The sequence below is a fragment of the Camellia sinensis genome, chromosome 13 (genome assembly GCF_055761805.1).
Source record: "Camellia sinensis isolate YWXY chromosome 13, ASM5576180v1, whole genome shotgun sequence".
Taxonomy (NCBI): Eukaryota; Viridiplantae; Streptophyta; class Magnoliopsida; order Ericales; family Theaceae; genus Camellia; species Camellia sinensis.
The window spans coordinates 6,425,190-6,432,526 of record NC_138973.1 but is presented as its reverse complement, the minus strand read 5'-3'; positions in this window follow the sequence as shown (position 1 = coordinate 6,432,526).

Below are 7,337 nucleotides of genomic sequence, written 5' to 3'. Positions count from 1 at the left end.
AAGGGCACCAATATCAGTGTTATTGAGAAATCAGTTATATCTGCGGGTATCAGTTCAGTTCTGGGGACAGTGATTCTGGGGAACAGTGATCAGTATCGGGGAACAGTGTGTTCGGCTTACCAACTGTGTATTGTGAATGCCCAAACTGTGCGTTGTATATGTTTATTTTACGTCGTTATGCTGTCCGATTGTTTGTTTATTTACTGCTTTATTTATCTTTTTGCTAGGTAGTTTAGCACCATTGCTTCCAACCCGGTAGATATTCTCTAAGCACTCTGGATTAGAGGTCGTCGGCTCCATCGATCTGAGGATCTGGTAGACGGACAACTAGTGTACCGCTCCCTACCCCCGGTTACTAGACGGAGGACAGCTAGGCAGAGGGCATCAGTTCAACAGTCAGTTTAGAGGGCCTTATCTACCCCACTTGAGTTCAGTAGGGATCAGGGTCCTGTTTCACCTAGAGAGAGGGAACATATACCAGTAATTCAACCAGAGCAGAATAGTATGGCTAGCTTAGAGGAGATGGTGCGCCAACTCCAAGAGAGCATGAAAATGATGCAGCAGGATGCTGTTCGGCAGACAGAGTTCGCCAAGCAGCAGGCCACGGTCGTGAGCGAACAAGCAGAGTTAATCGTGAGGTTACAACAGCAAAACGGAGCATCTGCTTCGCAACAAGTTCCTCCCCCGCCAAGGGTTCCGATACCCGAAGAAACACCGAATGCCAGGAATGTCCAAGAGGATACCGACCTTCCAACGGGGCCAGTTCCGCCCCCGATTCCGCCACAACTATCCAAGGCACCCACGCCTGTCAATATACCGGACTCTCCTTTTGAGTTCGAAATGGACCCCACAGCCTTAAAATTGAGTAAGTTGGAAAAGCTGTTCAAAAGATCCCAGGGAGTCAAGACCATCCCTGACATCGAAGATGGGTATACCGACGCAGCCGTGACGCTGCCTGATAGATTCAAGATGCCGCACATTGATCGATTTGATGGGTCTGGAGACCCCATGGTGCACCTAAGATTGTTTTCAGACATCCTAAGGCCAATGGGCCTTACTAGACTGCAGAAGCTGTCTCTATTTGGCCGAACCCTGTCGGGTGTAGCAGCCATATGGTATGCCAAATTGGAGGATGAAGTCAAGAGGAGTTGGGACGAGATGGCTGAGGCCTTCATCTTGCAGTACTCATACAACACACAAATCGAGATTACGACCTGGGATCTCGAGACAACGAGGCAAGAACCCAAAGAGAGCTTCTCAGAATTCGTAACCAGATGGCGGGCTAAGGCTTCGATGATGACCTTAAGGCCCACAGACAAAGACCAGATTCGGATGATTGTGCGCAATCTTCAGCCGAAGTTAATGCAGAAGATGATTGTACTCCCCTTCCCTAACTTTTCAGATCTACATGAAATGGGGGTGCAGATTGAGGATGCCTTAAAGCAAGGATTGATTGATAATGACCGGGAGCAGCCCCGCAGAACTTTCAATCGTAACACTAATGCAGGCCTGAGTGGCGCTACAACTACCAGGACCTCCGAAGTGAGTATGGTCACCACCAACCCTCCCCCAAGGAATGTGGCAGCCGCGCCATTCTCCGGTGCGTCCGGAAGCAACTCACAAATAGTCAAATATCCACCCAAAAACACCAGAACCTTCGCTCCACTTTATATGCCCTTGTCCAAAGCTTTGGGGGTCTTAATCAGAAAGGGGCATCTGAAGCCCCTAGAGCCGCGGCCCTTACCAGAAAGACTCCCCGCTACCCACAACCCAGCCAAGTATTGTGCATTTCACCAACAGCATGGTCATGACACCGACCTGTGCTTCCGATTGCGTCATGAGATTCAAGATCTCATCGACAACGGGGCGATTCTGTCTCCCGAGAAACCCAACGTTACTACAAACCCTCTCCCCACACATAACCAAACTCCACCGCCCAAAAGAGTCAACTTCATCCAAGCTGGGGTCGTGTCTTACGATCCTAGCATCTATATCACCCCTTCCCACCTGCCCAAGCCGGAAGTGTTCCTTCCCGATTGCACTGATTTGTGCATGATGGACATCTCCATAACCCAACCTAAGCCAACGGTGGTGACTATTGAGAACAGGAGAGAGAAGACTCCAAAGGAGAAGGGGTTTGTTGAGCCAGAGTCTGCGGAATCTGGGAGTGGTGTTGGGAATGCGTATAGTCCGAGTGACTACATTTTGCCAATAGGCCAGGACAGGCCAGATATGGAACTACCAACAGAAGGGCAGTTGTGTGTGATCCAAGGGGACAGTCTGGGACAAGGAGCGGATGATGTAACGGCCGTGGAACAGGACCTTGCTAAGCTCCAGTTTTACAGTAACCAAGATCCAGAGGACTTAGCCGTCAACTGGTTCGATTATGAGGAATCAACAGAGGCTACAGGATGGTTAGATGATCAACCAGATGTGGTGGAGGAGCTTCAGCCGCAACAAGGCCCGGCAGGGGCAAGAATATCAGTGACGGCCGGAAGGGTTGAAGAACAGAGTGCATCGCCGGAGAGCGCCGGTGTCGAGAATTTTGCTCGGGATTGGAGCATTTCGAGTACGGGGATTATTGGACAGTCGGCTGCATTGACACATTCGGAACATGGAAGATTCGAAGATTCCGAGAGAATCAGGAAGGCAAAAGCCCATGTGGGGATTGAGACTGCTGCGAGTACAGAAAGGGAGAATGCCGCGAGCATAGGAATAGAAGGTGCTGCAAGTATGAGAACAGTCATGCCAAAACTGGACAGGTGCCTGTTAGCCGCAGATGGAATGTGGTGGGAGGATGATGATCTGTGTCTTGCCCACACCGACGAAGATTGGGGGAGTAACCAACCAGATGATACCTGGTATGTCGGCGAAGTCGATCACATGACCAGGAGTGGACGGTATTTCAAGCCTCCACACCTTGATCAACCAGAGGCGTCTGGAAAAGATAGGGAGGCAGAGAAGCAAAAAGAAAAACAACTCGAAGATGAGGCCGTATTGAGACAATTGAAAAAGATACAAGCAGACATCTCCATTTGGGGGCTGCTTATGGCTTCTCGAGTACATAGACAGGCTGTCCTCTCAGCCATGGACAAAGCCAAGCTTTCCATAGACACCACGCCCGAACAACTGGTGGGCTTAGTCTTTTCGGGAGGAGCTACCCCGATGCTGACCTTCTCTGACAAGGAACTGCCACCCGAGGGTGCGAACCATAACAAGCCGCTCTACATCTCCGTGGAGTGTAGAGATAAATGGATACCCGTGGTGGTAGTCGACACAGGATCCGCCATCAACGTCTGTCCGGCAAGAACAGCTTACGCGATCGGTTTGAAAATTGCGGATTTCGTGCCAACGGCCCAGGTAATCCGGGCGTATGATAACACGAGTCGGGAAGTAATGGGAACAGTTAAGATTCAAACAAAGGTTGGGCCGGGACAGCACGAGATAGATTTCCATGTCTTGGAGGTTCCCGCAACGTTCAACCTGCTTTTGGGGCGGCCGTGGCTGCATCAGGTGAAGGCAGTCTCCTCCACCCTACATCAAGTGGTGAAATACCCCTATGGGAAGGGAGTAGCCATTATTTTCGGAAACTCATCAATTCATCCGCCGCCGGAGGTATCTACGCCTGTTCTAGAAATCGAGCACGGTATGGAAGATGTGTTCATATCGGGTTTTACCTTGGCTGAGGCTTGGGTTGTACAGGACATCATGGCAGCTAATGAAGGGGTATATGTCAGTGCCCAAGCAGTCTATCTCATGAACAAACTCCAGCACATCCCCGGGATGGGATTGGGGAAGAGCGGCCGGAAAGGCGTCGCGGCATGGGCCGAAGTGCCACACAACCCTCATACCTTTGGGTTGGGTTACCTACCCACCAAAGAGGACTGGATAAGGAAAGGAAAGGAGATGGCTGGAAGAGCCAGAGCGAAACAGATGGGGAAGCCCTTTGACTTAATGCACCGGCCCATTCAGGGTACCCTAAACGGACGCTTCGTCCGGGAGGGGGAGGACTTTCCGTTCTGTGGCTTCCCAGAGCCGTGGCTGAACGCGGAGAGGAAGCGTGTACCGGGGTTTGAGATTTTCTTTGATCTACAGTTACCTGAGAATGACATCGCTGAAGGGCAGGCAGATCTATCGGCTGAGGCTAGGCAGAGTAAGGAAGTGCAATCCGAGGACGCAGAAAATGAAATGGGGGTAGCACTGGCATGTCTACTTTCAGATCCTCCGATCGAACAGAAGTGCTTGGGAGATAACTCCTCGGTATGCATGATCGGGAATGAAACGGCTGCGGGCCCACCATCAACTATTTTGGATGCGTCCATCGCGCCCTCTCTCGTCTGGCAATATGAAGAGGGATTTTTATCAAGCAGCACCGGGTCAGGTAGTGAGCCGGAATCTGATTCCACCAAATCTTGTGAGTCGGAATCAGGTTCCAGCTCAACTGAGTCTGAGTCCGGTATTCCTGGGGGTGATAACCCGGATGCCACAGTCCTGTCTAGGTCGTCTTTTTTTTTCTCTTTTGAGTCTGTTGTAACAGAAGAATCGGATGGCTTGGAAATACTTAATGAGAATGATGTGGATGTGGTTTCTGAGTATTTTTCTGTGCCTTTGATTTATTGCTTAAATCAGGATTTTCAAAATTTTGATGAAAACGACGAGGAAGAAATTCCTCCGGTTTTGCAACGATTAATTGATCAAGAGCAGGAAAGATTTGTGAAACCCTTAATGGATGAAATCACTGCTGTGAATGTTGGTACTGAGGACCCGCAGCTGGTCCAGATCGGGTCCACGTTGTCTTCGGAGGAACGCGAGCGCTTAGTCGCTTTATTAAAAGATTTCAAAGACGTTTTCGCGTGGTCCTACGAAGACATGCCTGGAATCGATCTTGAGATTGTACAGCACCGGATCCCTCTTGACCCCGAGGCTCGACCGATCAAACAGAAGCTCAGAAGGATTCGTCCGGACTGGGCCATCAAAATTAAGGAAGAGGTCACCAAGCAAATTGATGCAGGCTTCCTGTTGGTATCTGAATACCCGACTTGGTTGGCCAACATTGTTCCAGTGCCAAAGAAGGATGGCAAGATCCGAGTATGCGTGGATTTCAGGGATTTGAACAGAGCTAGTCCGAAGGACGACTTCCCCTTGCCACATATTGATGAGTTGGTGGATTTCACAGCGGGACATGCTTTGCTCTCGTTTATGGATGGTTTCTCAGGCTACAATCAGATAGTGATGGCACCCGAAGACCGGGAGAAGACTGCTTTCACCACCCCGTGGGGGACATACTATTACAGAGTGATGCCGTTTGGGTTGAAGAATGCTGGAGCCACATATCAACGGGCTGCGACCACAATATTGCATGATATGATCCACAAAGAGGTTGAGGTGTACGTGGATGACATGATTGTCAAGTCCAAAGAAAGAGAAGGCCACTACACCGCCTTGCGAAAGTTCTTCCAAAGGATCAGAGAATTTCAGTTGCGGCTAAATCCTCAGAAGTGTACATTCGGTGTTACAGCGGGAAAAATACTGGGGTTTCTGATTACACAAAGGGGCATCGAAGTCGACCCTTCCAAAATCAAGGCCATCTTAGAAATGCCACCACCAAGGACTAAAAAGGAGGTGCGAGGCTTTCTAGGTAAAGTGCAATTCATAAGGCGGTTTATTTCCAAATTAACCTTGACTTGTGAACCACTCTTTGGTCTCCTGAAGAAAGGAAAGAAATTCTAATGGGACGGCCGATGTCAAGCAGCTTTTGAACAGATCAAAGAATATTTACAGAACCCGCCCGTGTTGTCACCACCAGAGCAGGGGAGACCGTTGATATTGTACCTTTCAGTAACTGAGACCACCATGGGCTGCATGCTCGCACAAGAGTCAGAGGACAAGGTGAAGAGGGCCATCTACTATCTAAGCAAGAAGATGCTGGATTACGAGACCCGCTACACTCCGCTGGAGAAGGCTTGTTTGGCCTTGGTATGGGCTACCAGGAAACTGCGGCACTACCTGTTAGCTCACTCCGTAATGTTGGTTTCACGTTTGGATCCCATCAAATATCTTTTCGAGAAATCGGCACTTACGGGTAGGCTAGCTCGTTGGCTGCTGTTGCTTTCTGAATTTGATCTGAAGTATGTGACACGCAAGTCAGTAAAAGGAAGAGCGGTAGCGGAGTTCCTTGCCGACCACCCGGTTGAAGGGGATGAGGCGGTTGAGTACCTATTCCCAGATGAAGCCATTCTGCACGTCGAAGATGAAACTTGGACGATGTACTTTGACGGAGCGTCAAACCAGTACGGGTATGGGATAGGAGTGTTGCTGATAACGCCTGACGGTTCTCGTATCCCTTTAGCATTCAAGCTCTGGTTCAAAGTCTCGAACAACGAAGCAGAATATAAGGCATGTATTGCCGGCCTAGAAGCAGCCTTAGAACTAGGGGCAAGGCGGTTGGACGTCATTGGGGACTCGAACCTTGTTGTGTCTCAAGCAAAAGGAGATTGGAAAGTCAAAGAGGAAAGGATGATAATTTACCACCAAACCTTGGATTTGTTAATTCCTCGATTTGAGAAGCTAAATTTCACCCACCTAGTAAGAGAGAACAACAGGTTCGCAGATTCACTAGCAACTCTATCTTCCATGATAGACATCCCGTCCGGAGTCCGGATGCGTCCAGTCATTATTGACCAGAAGTTTGCGCCAGCGTACGAGTCAATTTCCGCCATAGATGAGACACAGGACGACAACCCCTGGTATTACGACATTTGGAACTTCTTGGAAAAGGAAGCGTATCCACCAGGGGCAAATGCCAAGGATAAGAGGGCAATCAGAAGAATGGCCGTTCAGTTCATCATCTGTGGGGGTAAGCTATATAAGAAAGGTCGTCTGGGAATGCACAAGCTATGTGTCGAAGCCGAAGAATCGAAGCGCCTGATGGAGGCCATCCATGGAGGAGAGTGCGGTGCGCACATGAATAGAGTAATGCTAGCACGGAAGATCCTCAGACAGGGTTACTACTGGTCCACCATGGAGGAGGATTGCATCAGTTTTGTTCGGCGATGCCACAAGTGTCAAATCCATGCGAACCGCATGAACATCCCGCCGTCAAAACTGTATAACATGACTTCGCCATGGACATTTTCGGTTTGGGGAATTGATGTGATCGGGGCTGTTACTCCGAAGGGATCGAATGGGCATGAGTTTATCCTGGTAGCAATAGATTACTTTACGAAGTGGGTCGAGGCCCAATCTTATGCGGTGTTGAAGGCGTCGCACGTCGCAAAGTTCATCAGAAACAACATCATCTGTCGCTATGGGGTCCCAAACGAGATTATTTCGGATAA